We start from the raw sequence: 18,103 nt of genomic DNA, 5'->3' as shown, positions 1-18,103 counted from the left end.
GTACAGCCCCCCAAAAAAGACACCCCCCAAAAGCTGATGCTCATGACCACCTATCAGTTACTTATCACCACAAACCACCCTAAAAATCTGACTCCAATTCCAATGTGTGCGGGGTTTCCCACACCAACCAAGCAACTCTCAGCACCAGCTGGGTGTCCCCCAATTCAACGCACTGATGACACTCTCTACCTGGAGACAGCATCGCCTCCCACAAGAGTGCTCAGTCCCACCAGACTGCTCCCCACTTGAGACGTCCATCACAAGCTCAGGTTGTTGCCTATACTTCTGACGGCCTGGCTACAAACCAAAGGTTCCCGCCACCCCCTCCTTGGGTTTTAATTAACTTGCCAAAGTAGCTCACAGAACTCAGAGAAACATTTTGCTTGCTAGACCACTAGTTTATTTTTTACTTTTTATTTTTTTTATATTCAACGTTCCATTCACAGTGGATTTTTTTTTTCTTTTCAATACTCTCTTCATTTCTTTTTTTTTTTTCACTAGTTTATTATAAAAGGCTATAATTCAGGCATAGCCAGAGGGAAGAGATGCCTAAGGCAAGGCACGGGAAAGGGGGGCAGACTCCCATGCCCTCTCCAGGAGCGCCTCTCCCCCACAATGCCAAGTGTTCACCAACTGGAAGCCTTCTGAACCCTATCCTTTTGATTGAATCATTGGCCATTAGCAACTGGTTCAACCTCTGGCCCACCCTCCTCCCCAGAGGTCAGGGGGTGGGACTGAAAGGTCCAACCCTCTAATCTGTGGTTGGCTCCACTGTCAATCAGCCCACATCCTTCTGGCTTTGCAAAAGTCACTTTATTAACATAACAAGAGACACCTTTGTAGCTCTTTATACTTGGGAAATTCCAGTGGTTTTAGGAGCTCTGCACCAGGAATGGGTCTAAGACCCAATACATATTCTTATTAGAAATCACAATACCCTAAAGCTCAGTAGCTTCACTCACCTTCCTTCTAGCACATCTTATGGGTCCCCAGGGTGGCTTGCCAGAGCTGCTAGTCCTGGCTGGCTGCACTGGGCCAGTCTCTGGGGTGGTTAGGGGGAGGGCAGCTGGGGGAGGCTGATCTGAGATGGCCTAAGTGGAGGTGGGGCCTCTCCCTGCATGATTTTTCATTTCCCAGCCCGCTGGCCCAACCTTCTACCCGTGGTGAAGACGGCAGGGCTCCAAAAGAGCAAGCAGAAGCACATGCAGAGCCATCTGAGGTTTAGGCTCAGAACGGGGTGCACCTTCGCTGCAGCCACACTTTGACTTTTTGTCAGAGTCGGTCACAAGGCCAGCCCCAGACCCGAGGCCTGGGGAGAGCAGTCCTACCTCTCAGTGGAAGCAGCAACAAAGTCATGACGCAAAGCACGGAAGGATTAGGATTGCGGCCGCGTTTGTGATCAAGGCACCGTGTGAGTGCCGTGTTAAGATGAAGGGGGAAAAATGGAGAGAGGTTAAAAGATTTAACAAAAATGTTATAAAATTTCCTTGGGTGACGGCTTCACAAATTACTAAAAATCACTGAGCTGTGCACTTACAGTGGCTGACTTTTTATGGTATATAAACTATTCCTCAAAAAGCTGTTTAGGAGTTCCTATTGTGGCTCAGCAGAAACCAATCTGACTAGTAACCATGCGGACGCAGGTTCAATCCCTGGCCTCGCTCTGGTGGGTCAAGGACCCGGTGTTGCTGTGAGCTGTGGTGTAGGTCGCAGATGCAGCTCGGATCTGGCGTTGCTATTACTGTAGTATAGGCCAGTGGCTACAGCTCCAATTCAAACCCTAGTCTGGGAATCTCCATTATGCCATGGGTGCGGCCCTGAAAAAGACAAAACAAAACCAAAAAAACACATACACACACATACAAAACTGTTTAAAAAAGACTGGGAAAAAATTAAAATTTTACTGATGATCATTCAACTAATAATTGTCCAAATCTACATGTAAACACAGGTATTCTAGCACAAAACTCAGTGATCTTTCTAATGCACTGTATTCATCGCACCTAAAGTATTAGATTCTCAGAATCAGAGCATCTACCAACTGGATGTCTCCTACTAACATTTTGCTCATCCCTCTTTCCTTAAGCAGCTGAATGTGTAAGCCTTCTGAGGCAGGTGGGAGAATCCTCTTCCTGGGTTGAAAAACAGAAACAGCACTGCAAGAAACCTGAACCCTATGAAAAATACACCTCATCGTCTCATGTGCTTTGGGGATCCAGAGTAATCAGTATTGGAAAGAACGCGACCTACTGCTCTTTCTAGAATGCAAAGCTGGAGACAATTGTTTCGCTTAGTTCTTGACCATATTCTAAGTAGGCAGGACACTTAATGTGCTTAGATTCTGGTAGTAACACTGACGGCATTTGTCCTCTATTTTATAACTCGGTGTCCAAATCTAAGTGTTTCTTTGGGGGGGCAAACGCGTTGTATTCAAAGTGAACTTTTTTGGTGGATGAAAAGCTCTGCCGTGAGGACTCAAGGGATAACGACGGTTCAAGAAGAAAAGGTGGGCGGGACAGTGGGATCCTGCTCTCGCGAGCATTACGGGATCCGGGATCCGGGATCCAGGCGGACGATGAACACTTGACAAGGGGTGTGGTTTCGTCCTATCCTTTAGACGTGTTTCTGGAGAGAAGAAGAGGAAATCCCGAGGAGATGCATCCAAACTCTCCGTAAACAGAGCTTTGAAGAGCAAATTGAGCAGCTTTCGTCAATCACACACAGACCACATCAAAAGCTGCCTGGGGAGACTCACTCACCCGAGGTCAGGCAGGGTCAGGCACACGTTATCAAACGCTCTTTCAAGATATTAGGAGCCAGAATCAGAGCGAGGAAAGGAGGCAAAGAGGAGCATCAAACACAAGACCATGAAAGGAAAGGCAGCAAATAAGGCAGCGAACGCAGTGCGGCAGCAAAGAGGATGCGGAAGGAAGATGAAGGGAGAGGAGGAGCACAGGACGCCATCGGGGAGACGGCAGAAGGCAGAAGCACTAAGGAGAGCGCAGCAAAACAGAACAAAAGTAAATCAACAGCTAAAGAGGCAGAGAAAGGAACGCTCACAAGCAAAGGGGAGAAACAGCCTCTGTAGATACGGGGTGGCGAGGCCGTGTTGGCCGCCATCCGTCCCGAGGACTGGCACGCTACCCAGACTCCCGTGGAGAATGGGCCAGAGGAGACGCACTTGCTGCACAGAGAGGAGCATCACCAGGGCCCCTGCAAGGGGGTGGAATGGAAAACAAAGGAAACATGAACACTTCAAACGTCTTCCTCTCCAGCTCCCCAAATTACCTTTGAGCCACTATGAAGGGCTCTTTGATCATCCTGGCTGGCTTCGCTCAGGTCCTGAAAATCAGAGGGAAGAGTCATTAGTAACCCGCCCAGTGTCCACCCACGCCCCCACTGGAGTGATTTCATCTTTTATTATAACCAGGCGAGGGCCGTCATATATCAGCTCAGGCTATAAATCTGTCTTCTTCATAGATCAAGTTCGATTTTCCAACTAATTGGAGGGAAACAAATCCACTCCCGGCTCAGACCGAGCAAATTTCCCCGTCCTTGTAAAAGGGCCTGGGTCCGTCTTCATCAGGACATGAGGGTCCAGGTGCCTTGGTCTCCAGCGAGGAGCTGTGAGGAGCCCAAGGTCAGCACGAGGGTCCCAGATGTGAAAAAAGGAAGCCTTTGCAACACGGAGGCAGGGAGAGTAAAGGAGAGAGGCTTTCTCCGAAGCAAATTTTGCTCATTGTACATTTTCACCCCACAGAGAGCTATTGGAAATAACCACGCATTGAGAAGCAGGGTCTTAGAGATCGCCTGGCTCCTGGCGCTCTGGGCACATTTGTTGCCATAAGGCAAGATACTGGGAACGATTTGCTAGAGGTCCTAATCCTTAATTGCAGGGTTTAGATACAAGCTGAGAGAATGACGGTGCCAAAATTTATCGCGCCATCATTTAACATGCATCATTTCATTTAATCCCCACAACAAACCCGTGCAGCAGACATTCTTTTTATTATCCCCATCTTACTGATCAGGAAACAGAAGCTCAGAGAGGTTATACAACGGAGTCAAAGTCCCAGAGTGAGAAAAGGCTGGAGCAGAGCTGTAATTCACCCCGCAGCTGGGCTTGCATGGCCAGCATCGCTCAAGAGGTGATGGAAGAGAACTTGGTTCTTGTTCCCTGGGAGGAGCGTGCAGGACGGAGAGGAAGTGGGCCCTTTAACAGCCTCGGCTGGTCAGGCAGGATTTCAAATAAGATGGTAACAGTCCCTGTCGCAAAATAGAGTTCCATTGATGGACGACAGGAACCTTTTTGGAGCTTTGGGATAAATGGTGCAGCCATTCACCAAGCAGAAGACAGCATTTCTAGAGGCTGCGATAAGTGTAGGGAGCTCTCTAAACTCTTCTATTTTCCTTTATAAAAGCAAAAGACCAGAAAATTAGCTGTACTTACAGGGCCATCGGCACCGAGCTGCAACATCTTTCGCATGGGCCAACATGGCGAATGACTCCCCAGCATCACTGAGTGTCCAAAGGTCCACCTGCCACCCCCAGCTCCACCTTGGCACACACGAGCATGAACAGCCCACCCCACAGGGAGGCAGAGTCCAGAGCCCAGGCTATGCTGTCAGACAGGCCATCGGACGGAGGTATGTTCAGATCTTGTCTCTACCACTTGGTATCTGAGTAACTTCAAACATGTTTTCAACGTCTCCAAGCCAGTTTCCTCATCTGTAACATGGGGGCTCCAAAAATACCTGAGACCCAAGCAATGTTAGAGTAAAATTAAAAGATGAACGTAACATCTGGAACGATGCCTAGCATATAATAAGCGCTCTTAAAAAAAAAAAAAAGCTATCATTATTATATTTTCTATCCCTACATCTTCCTTATCTGAAGCTAAAAGAGGAAGAGGCAGACCAAGCGAAATTGCTTACATAAAAGCCAGATAGAGCCTGGCTATTCCACCAGAGGCAATAATTATAAAGCTGCTTCAGAGCACAGAGAGTTCCAAGAACAGAATACACATTTGGAACAAGTTCATTAAAAAAAAAACTGCTTACTCATAAAAGCTGCTATCGTTATAGCCTGACAAATGGAAGACAGGACACCGATAAATAAGAAGCCAGCAGTAAACAAGCCAGCTACACCAAGCTCTACCAAGAAGTCGCTTCATTTCTCTCTTCTCATCCGCCAACTATTTCTTAACCTTTTATGGGATTATAATGACAAATTCGGATAGTTTTATGTGCCTGTTTACTAAGTTTTCCCCAAACTCCAAGGAGAAGGAAGATGCCTTGGACATCTCTGCCAAAACTCCAGGAATGGAATGAGGCAGCAGTGGTGCCCGGGAGCCTGCCCTCACGTCTTTGCCCAGCAGAGTCGATGCCAAGCTTTTCCCACCTCTTCAGCCAATCTAAACACTTCAAAACCCTCTGCCTCTCTGCTCCAGTGCTACCCCTCATGCCTTGTTGGTCCACACCAAGAACTGTCTCCTGGCCAGTCTGTGCCCTGCTGCCTCGGCCCAGCCTGAGTAGGTCACCTTCCTGGTAGTGGAATGAGTGCTGGATGGAAAGGCAGGAGGTTTATAATAACACAGCACGAGCCACTTGGTAGCTGGACACTGTCACTGAACTTCCCTGAGCCTCTGTTTTGTCATCTATGAAAACGGGGATAACAACTTCTCCCTCACAGCGTGTCTGTGATGCTTCAATAAATGCATGGTTGTGAACCTTCCCGAGAGAATGTCTGGCACTTGTGGCAGCTGTTGCAGCCAGTCAATGACCTTGACCAAGCCCCCCTAATACCTGAACTCTGTCCTATGAACCTGGGGGTGGGATGGCAATGGACATCCCAGTCGCCATGTGGTCACCCTCACAACACAGTAGAATCAGAGACTTCAAATCACTTTCAAAGAGTTTGTTGGTGGAGAGGTGACCTGAGGATACAGGGCAAAGAGAGCTGCGTGCTGTCACCCCTCCCCGGCACTCACTCTGTCCCTTCCCTGCTCCAGCCCCGACAGACTTGGCCATGTGCTTTTGCCAAAGAAAAATGCCAGAAACATTAGAAAGGAAGCAGGTTAGTGGTTTTACAGAGCCTGGGGCAAAACGAACTTTTGCCAGCATTTACCAGAAACCATGGCAAATCTTCTAAATTCTTATATAATGAAAGCCAGTGATTTTCATCTGTTTCTTTCCCAGCCAAACCCCACCTACTTGACTACTGTTTTTCTGGAGGTTAAAACAAAAACTATGTGTCACTTAGTTACACAAACCAACAACTCGTTTAGGCTTTGAACCTTTTCTTTCTTTTGTAAAAAGGGACTGAAAACTAAGTAGTACAGTATGGGAGCCACATCCTTCCGAAGCAAAAATCCCTGGAGCACTGGCTTTCTACAGGAGGCTGCTGGAGCGTGGAAACAGCTGGCTTAAATCTGAATATGCAAAAGCCAGGTTTTTAGGCATCTATGCAATTCTTCTAGAAATCTAGAAATTATTCTAGAAATGGAATGCCTACTATGTGCAAACCGCCATGCCAGGTGCTGAGATACCGAGACAGATCTGACTCGTGATTATTTCCTGTTCATTAGAAACACCTGATGGGGGAGTAAGTAAACAATGCAGACCCCCAGGTCCCACCACTAGATACTCTAATTCAGTTGAATTGGGGTAGGACCCAGGCCTGTCATTTTTTTTTTTTTTTTCCCTCTGCAGGTGAATTTCCTGTGTAGTCCAGGTGGATAAACACAGGCTACAGGAAATGGTGCAGGTGGAGAAGAGTCAGGGTCCAGGCTGGAAAAGGGCAGGGGCCAGTCCTGGTGCATTTGATTTGTTCTTTCCTTTCATATTCCTTCATTCATACACATCAAGGACTGTGTTAGGTGCTGGGGATACGAAGGTGGCGAAGAGCTGGCTCCTGCCATCAGGGAGTGGACAGAAGAGAGACGGGTGCAGCTATTCTGTGTGTAGTTCTGTGATGAACTTGAACTCAGAGGCAGCTCTTGGACGACTCTGGGTGAGTCACAAAAGCCTTCTTGGAGGAGATGATGCCCTAACAACGTCCTGACAGATAAGCAAGAGTTAAGCAAACACAGGGGCAAAGAGAACATTCCCAGCAGAGGGAACTACCCCTGCAAAAGCCCCGAAGCAAAAGAGAGCTCAGTGAGGAGCTCCTGCTGTGGCACAGTGGGATCAGTGGCAGCTCTGCAGCACCAGGACCCAGGTTCCATCCCTGGCCAGGCACAATGGGTTAAAGGATCCAGCGTTTCATCCAAGTGAAGCTTGGATCTGATCCCTGTTCCAGAAATTCCAAATGCCATGAAGTGGCCAAAAATGGAAAAAAAAAAAAAAAAGAGAGAGAGCGCGAGTTTAACAGGATCCAGGGACCACAGCAGTTGTGCAGAACAGAGCTGGGAGCAGAGAGGGACCGACGTGCAAAGAGTGTCTCACAATTCAGACCACTGGGTCACCACTCCCTTGTCTCTGATCCCCGGCTCCCAGCTCAGGGCCTGATATGTGATAAACAAGTAACAACCATTAGGAGTTCCCATCGTGACTCAGTGGCTAACTAATCCAACTAGGAACCACGAGGTTGCAGGTTCGATCCCTGGCCTCGCTTAGTGGGTTAAGGATCCAGCGTTGCCATGAGCTGTGGTGTAGGTTGCAGACACAGCTCGGATCCCGCATTGCTGTGGCTGTGGTGAAGGCCAGTGGCTACAGCTTTGATTAGACCCCCTAGCCTGGGAACCTCCATATGCCGCAGGAGCGGCCCTAGAAAAGGCCAAAAAAAAAAAAAAAGACAAAAATAAATAAATAAGTAACAACCATTAGTTAGATAAGTGGAGAACAAGCAGAGGGCTGAGGACAGAGCTCTGGGGGAACACAGACACTTCAGGGCTAATGACGAGAACCGGCGCACAGAGGCTCAATCACAGAGAGGAGAAACCAGGAGATCCGTGGTCCAGAAACCAAGGGAAGATGGTTTTCAGAAACGGGGGTGAGTGTCAAAGGCTGGAAACAAGCAAAGGAAATACGTACAAAAGGCCAGCTAACAATGAGGTGATCACTAGCAGGTTGGTAAGAACCAGGCACGTGGGCCAAGGGAGAAACATGATGACAGTGAACTTGGAGAGGAAAACCAGGGAAGCAGATTCATCTGTGAAGAGGCCTGACTGAAAGGGCAGGTGAGAGGCGAGATACTAGCGAGGGTATATGTGACTAATAGAAGGTTCGATTTCTTTTCTTTTTTTCATTTTACCTGAGTTAGACTTGAACATGTTTTTGTTTTGTTTTTAAACATGTTCAACTGAAAGGTCCTTTAAAAAAGCCTGGCCATGTGGGACAGCGTGCTGGGATGAAAAGAGCAGGCCTGCCTCTTGCTGTGTGACTCAGGGACTGCTGCATAACCTCTCTGAGCCTCAGTTTTCAGCTATAAAACACAGCCAACCACCCTTGACTTGAACACATGTTATCATAAGTGAATAAAAAGTGTCTAGTGATTGGCTCCTGTACATTTTCAAGTTCTTTTTTTTTTTCCATCTTTAATTGAAAGAGGAAGGGGGGTGGGGGAGATGGGCTGGGGTTTGGGACTTAAATGCTAAGCAATCGGGTTGTGACGGTCACTATACAACCACAAACGTAATAAAATTCATTGAGTTAAAAAATGCAAAACTATAACATTTCTAACGTAAAAAAAGAAAGAAGAGGTCCTCTTAAAAGTTGGTGGGTGGGGTTGGAAGCCTTGTATTCTTCTCTTAGGAGTTTAGTGGCTCTTGCAAGTTGCTAAACACCATGCATTCAGGTCAGTCTTCTCAATCAAATGGGCACACAAGTCCCTGCCTTATAAAGCTGGGACTTTTACATTCACTGAGAACAGAACAGTAGAAAACAATTGGAAAAATTAAAAGTGCCATTGATGGGCTATGACTACTGTCCAGTTTTATATCCATGCAATGCAGAAAGGGCAACCTCGAGGTGGGAAACCAGTATTTCCTTAGAGTCAGCTTGAATCATGGACTCATTATTAAAAGCTGTAAGACCTTAGGGAAGCTGAACACAGAGCGTCTGCATTCTGATCTCTAAAAGGCTTAAAATGCTTTTTAAGTGTATGAATTTTCTGAAGGTAGTAAATGTCAACAAACGTGACTTTCTTGTCTACCGGCTCTGGAAATTTTAAAAACACTCCAGTCGCTGTGAAGGCGAGGGTTTGATCCCCGGCCCAGCACAGTGGGTTAAAGGATCTGACTGGCTCAGACTCCGTCTCTGGCATGGAAACTTCCGTATGCCATGGGTGTGGCCATTAAAAAAACAAAACAAAACAAAACAGAAAAACAATACTGTCTTCCATCTCCTTGGAGAAGTCTGGGTGGAATCTGGCTTGGACATCTGGAATCTGGCTTACAAAGGAAAGATAAGAAGATTCAAAGTTAAGCATGAGCAATGATCACTTGAACGCCCAAGAAGCAAAGGCAATCTGCTTCTAAATTAAGCTGCTGCTGAGGACTCTCTATGGCGATCTTTTTAGCCTTAACTACAGGCTATATATGTAACTAAAATCTTCATTCTACCAACTCTTGCCCCAAACCAAGAACACACCGCTTCATTTCTCTGATGTGACTACAAGATCCTTAGAGGAATAAGAACAGAGCCTTAATCATTCTTTTTTCTCCAGCTCCAAGTTCAGGGCACGCTCCACCCTTAAGAGTCCCTTTATTGGTTGGCTGATTTGAGTGGAAGAACGAGAGGAATCAAAAACTAATGACACCAACTATAGGCAATTACTTGCTATACAGCAACCAAGGATGGTAACAACAAGAAGCAATGGATAAGTAAATGACAGGGACCAAACTGTATTTGAATGTTGTTTTATAGGTTCTTGGGTCATCGAACACCACGGATGGAGATTCAGGGCCAAAGAAAATTGTGTTTATCATTGGATACTCTGATGTTCTCAAGGGCATTATGTTAAAGGGAATAATTGTCATATTTGTATTCTCTGTGTTACCTATCATGGTGACTTCATAAAGTGAGTCCTTCATAAGCACTAAAAAAAAAAAAGAAAAGAAAAGAAAAGAAGTCACTCCGAGTCACTGGACACTCGGGCGTCCAGTCTCCACGGCACTCTAAGCAGATACCATTGACAGAATGATTCAAGTTCATCAATAAGCCACCGTGTCTTCATCTAGAAAACAGAGACACTTCCGACGTGCCAAAGTGGGAGAGGGGAACAGAGTGAGGGTTTGCAAGGAGCTGGCCAGGCCACCAGGCTCAGGGTAGGAGATGAGCACATCAGGAAAGCTTTTAACGGATGGAAGCGCCTGGCAGCCCAGGCAAGGGAGCCCAGTGAGAGCAAAGTGTACGCAAGGGTAACAGCATGTGGACAGTCAGATTTTATAGCTAAAAAGAGAAAAAAAAAGCCTCAAGTGAATTTTCTCCACATTTCACTAAAATAATATGTTCCAAGCCTGAGAACTTTTTCCTCCTGTCTATGACCCCAAACTCATTTCTCCAACAGAGATCTGAGCTACCATAAATCCCACCGGGGGTCAAATTGGCTGACACACTTTTAACTACAAGAGAGCACAGCACAAATGGCGTCATTATTATCCCCAAGGGTTGCTCTCTGCCCTTGCTAGAGGACAAAAGAAAAAGTCATTTTTTTTAGCCTATAGAAATATATAGGATTTGTGAATTTTTGAGGGACAGACCCAAGAACTCAAAAGCACACAAATTGTGAAAGTAAGATATGACCAGGCTAAAAGGGAACCATTTTTCTGCCTTTAAAAAAAAAATCTCTTTATCACCATCCCACCTAAGAACCTAAAGACACTGTTTCTAAGTAAAGTCAGTTCTGCCTCCAACCACCTGTGTCTGACAGCCCTCTATGTTCCTCTGGTTCTGTAACCACATCTCTCTTAGGGAGAGGGCACTCGGTCCCTCACTGAGTCCGTGCAGTCTCTCCTGGGCAGGTACAATGCAGCAAGGCAATTCTGACGTGACTACCCACAGTTAGCACAAACGTCACCAGTTCGGGCACAGCCTCCAATAAATCAATGTTATTTGCAGCAACATGGATGCACCCAGAGAGTGAGCGAAGTTAAGTCAGACAGAGAAAGACAGATATCAGGGAGTTCCCATGTGGCTCAGTGGGTTAAGAATCTAACATAGTCAGAGTTGCCGTCATGGCGCAGGGGTTAAGGAATCCAACTAGGAACCATGAGCTTGTGGGTTAGGTCCCTGGCCTTGCTCAGTGGGTTAAGGATCCAGCGTTGCCATGAGCTGTGGTGTAGGTTATAGACACAGCTCGGATCCCGCCTTGCTGTGGCTGTGGTGTAGGCTGGCGGCTACAGCTCCGATTCGACCCCTATAGCCTGGCAACCTCCGTATGCCGCAGGAAGCGGCCCTAGAAAGACAGAAGAAAAAAAAAAAAAGAATCTAACATAGTCTCCCTGAGGATGCGGGTTTGATCCCTGGCCTCGCTCAGTGGATTAAGGATCCAGTGTTGCCGCAAGCTGCAGCATAGGTTGCAAATGCAGTTTAGATCTGGTGTTGCTGTGGCTGTGGTGTAGAGCCATAGGTGCAATTACGATTCGCCCCTATCCCAGGAACTTCCATATGCCACAGGCTGCTAGAAAAAAAGAAAGACAGACAAATATCATGAGATCCCTTATATCTGGAATCTAATTTAAAATGGCACAAATGAACTTATTTATAAAACAAACTCACAGATTTCAAAACCAATTTTACAGTTACCATAGGGGAAGGTGGCAGGGTGGGTGGGGGGGGAAATTGGGAGCATTGGAATGCATATACACACTATTATATAAAATAATTAACAAGAACCTACTGTACAGCACAGGGAAATCTATTCAATAGTGGTAATAACCTATATGGGAAGAAGACTGGAGATATAGATATATATATGTGTATTTGATTCACTTTGCCGTACACCTGAAATTAACACCACATTGTTAAGTCAACCATACTCCATTTTTTTTTTTTTTTTTAAAGAGCATGGTCTCCAACAAGACTGCCCTGAGTTCAGACAATAGCCATAGGTTCCAGGGTCCCCAGGCCACCTGCATGTCTGACCAAATGGCTACAAGTACAAGGGTTCCTGCAATTCCCTCAAGCTCAAATATTCAGAATGACTCATAGAACACAGGAAAGTGCTCTATGCATGATTAAAGTTTTATCATAAAAAAGACAACTCCCCAGGCCAGACAAATAAAAAGATGCACCGGACAAGGCTGGGCAGGGCCCTGAGTATGAAGTTCTGTGTCCTCCCTGATGGAAGCAGGAGGCACCACCCTGCTGATACATCAGTGCGTTCACCAACCCACAAGCTCCACCAAGCCTCAGTATCCAGAGTTTTCACCAGGGTTTCCTTCTGTAGGCATTATTCATGGAATCACTGGCCATGTGTTTAAACGTAATCTCCAGCTCCCCTCCACTCCTGAAGGTTGGGTCATTATCATGTTGCTTAAAGCCCAGGTACTCTAGTCACATGGCTGTCTTCCCAGCACGGTCACCCCCCCAATCCGACAGTACCCAGGGCCTCACCGTGAATCACTTCATTTGCATAAACTCTAGTGTGGTCCCAAGGGCTCACCAAGGATAACAAAGACACTCCCATCATTTTGGAAATCCCCAGGGTTTCAAAGCTCCATCCCAGGAACCCAGGACAAAGACCAGACAAGTGCTTTGTTATAAAAGAGGAGAGAGATTCCAGCCTCTAAAACCACTCAGTGCTGACACTCTAGACCCAATGCTTGTTCACCTGCCGCCAACTTCAGTAAGTCAAACACTTCCTTTCTGGCATGTCAGTCTCTTCATCTCTGGTACCATCACGCCTGGCTAACCTCATCTCCACTATTCCCCATCACAAGATGCGCATCGTACTCCCCCTTGTCCATCTCAGTCTCCCCAGATAAGTCACGGAATGCTGAGATAGGCCTGGGAACCTGGACCAATAAGACCAGAAGAGGACCTAGGACAGAACCCTCTCTAATATTTAAGAGTGAACAGAAGAAGAACAGCCTACAGGGAAGTCTGAAGACGCAGAAGAATTCAGCTGCTGCACGTGCCCACGGAGGCCCAGGAAATGAGCTTGAAGGACTGACAGCGTCAGTCACTATAGGCAGGTCAAGGAGATAATGGCTTCAAGGTTTCCATTGGGTTTGGCAGTAAAGTAGTCGTGGATGACCTTGCCAAGAACGGTTTCAGGAGAGTGAACAGGGCAAGCGCCAGATTGCAGGAGGGAGAATAGAGAATGGGAACTAAAGAAGCAGTGAAGCAGATTCATACTCTTTATGGAGAAAGTAAGGGCTGGAAGGTGCCACAGGGCCCGAAAGGAACTGGATACTCAGGATGAAAGATTTGAACATGTTCAGGGCTGAAAGGAAAAGGCCGAAAGGAAAAGGGACAGGGTGACTGTAGAGGGAAGAGAGAGGAACACTGATCAAGCCAGGATGCTAGACACTGGGAGAAAAACGCTCCAGACGACAAGCGGCAGGACCAGCCTAGATGGTGATGCCCTCCTTGCGTTGTAAGAGAAGTGAAGGAGGGAGGCGTGGGGTTATCGGAGCTATTTGTAGGTGTGATGGCTGTAAGTTAGGGGAGGCCGGGGAGCGCTCCATCTTTGGTTTCTACTTTCTCTGTGAGACAGGAAGAAATCTCACATGCCTAACTTGTACAAGTCAAATATTTGAGGAGAGGAGGAAAGTGAAGATGCCATGAAAAAACCAGTCTAGAGAACTAGAGAAAGAACTGGCAAGGAACCACGAACGGTCATAGGGCAGCAATGGAGAGCCAGGAGAATCCAAATTACAAAGCCGTGGTGAAATTAACCAGCACATCTGGGCAGGTTTCTCTCCAACATTTAGCAACACCAGTAGAGAAGCTGGTAGCTCTTTAGGTCCAGGGGTGAGATTCTGCCAGCCACGTATGAAAGAAAGCCATGGAGCCATGCTGGTGGCTAGACAAGGCTGAAGGAACACGAAGCTGGAGAGGGAATGAGGAGGGTCTTACAGGTACAAAGAACAGAGAGAGAGAGAGAGAGAGACAGAGAGAGAGAGAGACAGAGAGAGACAGAGACAGAAGTGATCCAGGGTCCCTACGTTAAAAGCTAGAAGTAGTGTGAATTATTAGTAGAAGAGGCAGAAGAGGAGCAGGTGTGGTCAGACATTAGGATGTGACCTAGGAGATGACAAGGTCCAGAGTGGGGACATGATGTGGACGGCTCAAGTACAGCCGAACTCAAGGTCATTACATGCGAGAGGATCCAAAAGTGGGGAAGTGAGAGTATTGGGGCGTGCCCCCAAGAACACTGAGCCAAGCCAGGATGAGGCGAGGAGTCCCAATGCAGGGAGAGAATGGGGTGTCTTTGGTGAAAGGGGGAGGATGACTGAGAGACTGTCACGTGATAACCAACAAATACAGAGTGGAAATCACAAATCGGAGGCCATGGGCCAAACATGGGCCAATCAGAACCAGGTTTTACCTGACAGGTGCAGAAATTTTTGCTTATTTGTTTTACGATGAATTACTTCCCATCATTTAAAAATCAGGAGAGTTCACATGAAAATCTGGATTCTTTAGAAGGTTGCTCTTAAGAACTAGGACGATCTAAGAATTGCCATGTGATCCAACAACCCCACTCCTGGGAATACATCCGGACCAAACTCTAATTCACAAAGACACAGGAGCTCCTGCTGTGGTTCAGCAGGTTAAGGATCTGACATTGTTCTGAGGATGGGGTTCAATCCCTGGCCTTGCTCAGTGGATTAATGATCTTGCGTTGCCACAAGCCTCAGTGTAAGTCACAGATGCAGCTCAGATCTTGGGTGGCTGTGGCTGGAACTGCAGCTCCAATTTGACTCCTGGCCTGGGAACTAAAAAAAGATATACGCACCCTCCCCTTTGTTCATAGCAGCACTATCCACAATAGCCAATACATGGAAACAACCTAAATATCCATAAACAGATGGAGATATATATATATGTGTGTGTGTGTTTATGACATTCAGGTTATTTCCTAAATATATATATACCACATCTTCTTAATCGATTCATACACACACACAGGAATATTACACAGCCATAGAAAAGAACAAAATAATGTCATTTTCAACATCGTGAATCAACTAGAGATTCTCATACTAAGTGAGGAAAGTCAGAAGGACAAATGCCGTATGATATCACTACATACGGAATCTAAAATACGGCACAAATGAACCTATCTGCAAAACAGAAGGAGCCCCAGGGACATAGAGAACAGACTTGTGGTTGCCAAGGAGGAGGTGGAAGGGAGTTGAAGGTTAACAGATGCAACTATTACATTTAGAAAAGATAAAAACGAGGTCCCACTGTATAGCACAGGAAACTGTATCCAACCCCGGTTACCAAATCACCAAGAAAGGACTCAAACTCAGTTTCTCATTCCTGTTTTCCTCCACTTTGCCCACGGATCACAGAATCTGAGTAGGCAGAGCCTCTGCTGGCTTACACACCTGTTACCCAGAGCAAGAATCTTCTTTTTATTTTCTTCCTTTCCAAACCCATAAGCCCTGTTTCTTATTCACTTGGGGGTGTACCATTTTTTCTCACGTTTTCAGTTTCGTTGGCATACAGCTGATTTACAATGTTATAAAGATCCTCCTTCTGCCACCCCTGCCAGCGGTACATGTGGTCACCTTGGGGCAGCGTGAGGCCCTGAAAACCAGGGGACAAGTGGCACACGGGCAGATGCCTGAACATGCCAGGTCTAATTCAAAATGTCACCAGAACATGGCTCAAATACCCGGACAAAGGAATGGACACGCTTCTGCCTCCTCTTCCCTCACCATGTAGATGCCTGTTCCCATCCAGGAAAACTCTGAGCAACACATTCAGGCAAAACTGTAGGTCTTAAATGGATTTTTGTGAGCAGGCCAAAAAACCTGACCACCCCGTTAAAGGACCATTTTCAAGCGGATTGTGTTCTAGGTTCTAAACACCTCACTTGGAAACCTGAGGCACACAGCTCATCAGTATGAAGTCTGCCTATACAGTAAACCAGATTTGAGAAAACATAGGAGTTCTGATTTGTTTTTGTTCAAGAATCCTATCAGGGCATCCCCGTCGTGGCTCAGTGGTAACGAACCCGATCCGTATCTATGAGGACATGGGTTCGATCCCTGGCCTCACTCAGTGGGTTAAAGATCCCTTGTTGCTGTGAGCTGTGGTGTAGGTCACAGACTCAGCTCAGATCCTGTGTTGCTGTGGCATAGGTTGGCAGCTGATCTGACCCTTAGCTTGGGATCTTCCATATGCTGCAGGTGCATAAATAAATAAATAAAAAATAACTATCTTAAAAAAAAAAAAAGAGTCCTATCAATCAAGGCCTGTGGCTTAGGCCTATGGAGTCAACAAAGGCTCCCTTCTCTTTTTAAGCTAGAGAGCCTCTTCCCTGATGTTTGGGCATCTTACAAAAGAGCTGCTTGCCTGTCCCTTTCTGGACCTGACACAGCCTCCTCCAGAAATGGCTTCGGAGGTGTCAGGACCCCGTGGACACAGAAGCCTGTGGCCTTCGCTGCAGACATTGGTCCCTAACTACAGGGTTATTGGAGTGTACGTGTGAACACACAACTCAGCAAGGAGAGAAGGCTGCCCAGGCGGCCCCGCACTCCACAGCATCGCAGGGCATGTGCCATGCCTCTCTGCACTGGCCTGTCTCTCTGCAGACCTCGCTGCGGAATCTTAACCCACTCGATCTGTGATCTTGGCACAGCTTTCTGTCCAGATTTCCAAAGGTCTCTTTTCCTCCTCTTTACCTCTTTGCTGTCCTCTCCTTCTCCAAAAAGAACAATAAAAGCAATCGGAGAATTCAGTTTCTCATCTTGTCTAGCTTCAGTCTAAACAAGAAAACATCTTATTGAAAAAGGGGGTGCGGGCGGGGGGGAAGAGAAAGGTGATATTTAATTTTATTGGGGGAGAACAGATCATGACTGGAGAATGCCCGGGGCTAAATGAGACCATCAAACCAAGAGCAGAGCAGCGAGCCGCGTGCACGAATATGAAGTAATATCTTTCCACGCTGAGGGAAGCTGACACTCAATTTCAGAAGCTTCAGGCGGGCGGCTCAGCTCGGAGTCCAGTGAAATCATAGCTGCCTCCTCGGAACCGTTTCCCACTGCTCCCACTCTCCACGGTGAAAGCTTAAAAATGCAAATGCAATGAGGCCAGCGAAAGAAAAATATCCAGGCTAACTGTGCTCTGGAAAAGTTAAAAAAAAAAAAAAAAAGAATAAGAAGAAAGAAAGAAAAGCCTATAGCTCAGAGGGCAATCTTAAAGTCAATGAAACAGCAGCGCTAAATGATGCTTCATTCTGATGGATAATGTGAATTGTGCTTCTCCCTCATGAGTTTAGAAGCATTTAAAGAAAAGGGGAAAATCACCCTCTTCAGGAGATTCATTTCTCTTCTGGAAAAAAAAAATTGTCTGATTTTACTGTCATTTGGGTTTGATGAAGAGTAAAACCAGAGCTTATTCTAAATGTTTATGGCTGAAAATTACCAAGGTCGGGGGCTGGGGGAGAAAAAAAATCCCTGAAGAGGTCAAGTCCCACTCCATTTGCTCAGGGAAATTTAAGCCTAGAGCATCCAAAAAGCCTATAAAAATATTTCTTCGGGGATACAGATTCTAATAATATGTGCAACATTTACTGAACACTGAGGGCCAAGGATGAGCTTAGCACTTTATGAGAATTATCTCATCTTCACAACCCCCTTCCCCACACATACCCACGCAGGAGGTCCTATTATGCTACCCATTTTACAGGTGAGGCAACTGAGGTTCGGGAGATTGACTAACTTGCTCAAGCTTTCATAGATAGAAAGAGACTGGGCAGGACAGAGTTCAAGTTCAGGTTATCAGCTCCAGAGCCTAAGCCTACACCATGCTGTGTAGCCCACAGCACTCTCTCAGGCCAGTTCATTTCAACGCAATTCAGGAAGTCTCCCCAAACAGTGACATTACTACAATTCAGCAAATTAAGTCTTATATTGAAATTTCTTTGAAGACTGCATTTCAAATATAAAGTCATCAGTATTTGATAAGCAGGCACTTAC

The 18,103-nt window shown here is 46.4% G+C and overlaps 1 long non-coding RNA gene across 2 annotated transcripts in view; it reads right to left on the bottom strand.

Annotated features, from left to right (window-relative positions):
* The window catches only part of LOC102159171, a 135,773-nt gene continuing 118,153 nt past the window's right edge, over positions 484 to 18,103 (bottom strand). For both annotated transcript variants that reach the window (XR_002336078.1, XR_002336079.1), the window contains 3 exons: positions 4,451 to 4,754; positions 3,289 to 3,342; positions 484 to 2,625 (listed from right to left, as the gene is read on the bottom strand). This is a non-coding gene — a long non-coding RNA (uncharacterized LOC102159171). The remainder of the gene's footprint in view (positions 2,626 to 3,288; positions 3,343 to 4,450; positions 4,755 to 18,103) is intronic.

Source organism: Sus scrofa, chromosome 9 (genome assembly GCF_000003025.6).
Source record: "Sus scrofa isolate TJ Tabasco breed Duroc chromosome 9, Sscrofa11.1, whole genome shotgun sequence".
Classification (NCBI taxonomy): Eukaryota; Metazoa; Chordata; class Mammalia; order Artiodactyla; family Suidae; genus Sus; species Sus scrofa.
This window is presented reverse-complemented; position numbering and strand designations above follow the sequence as displayed.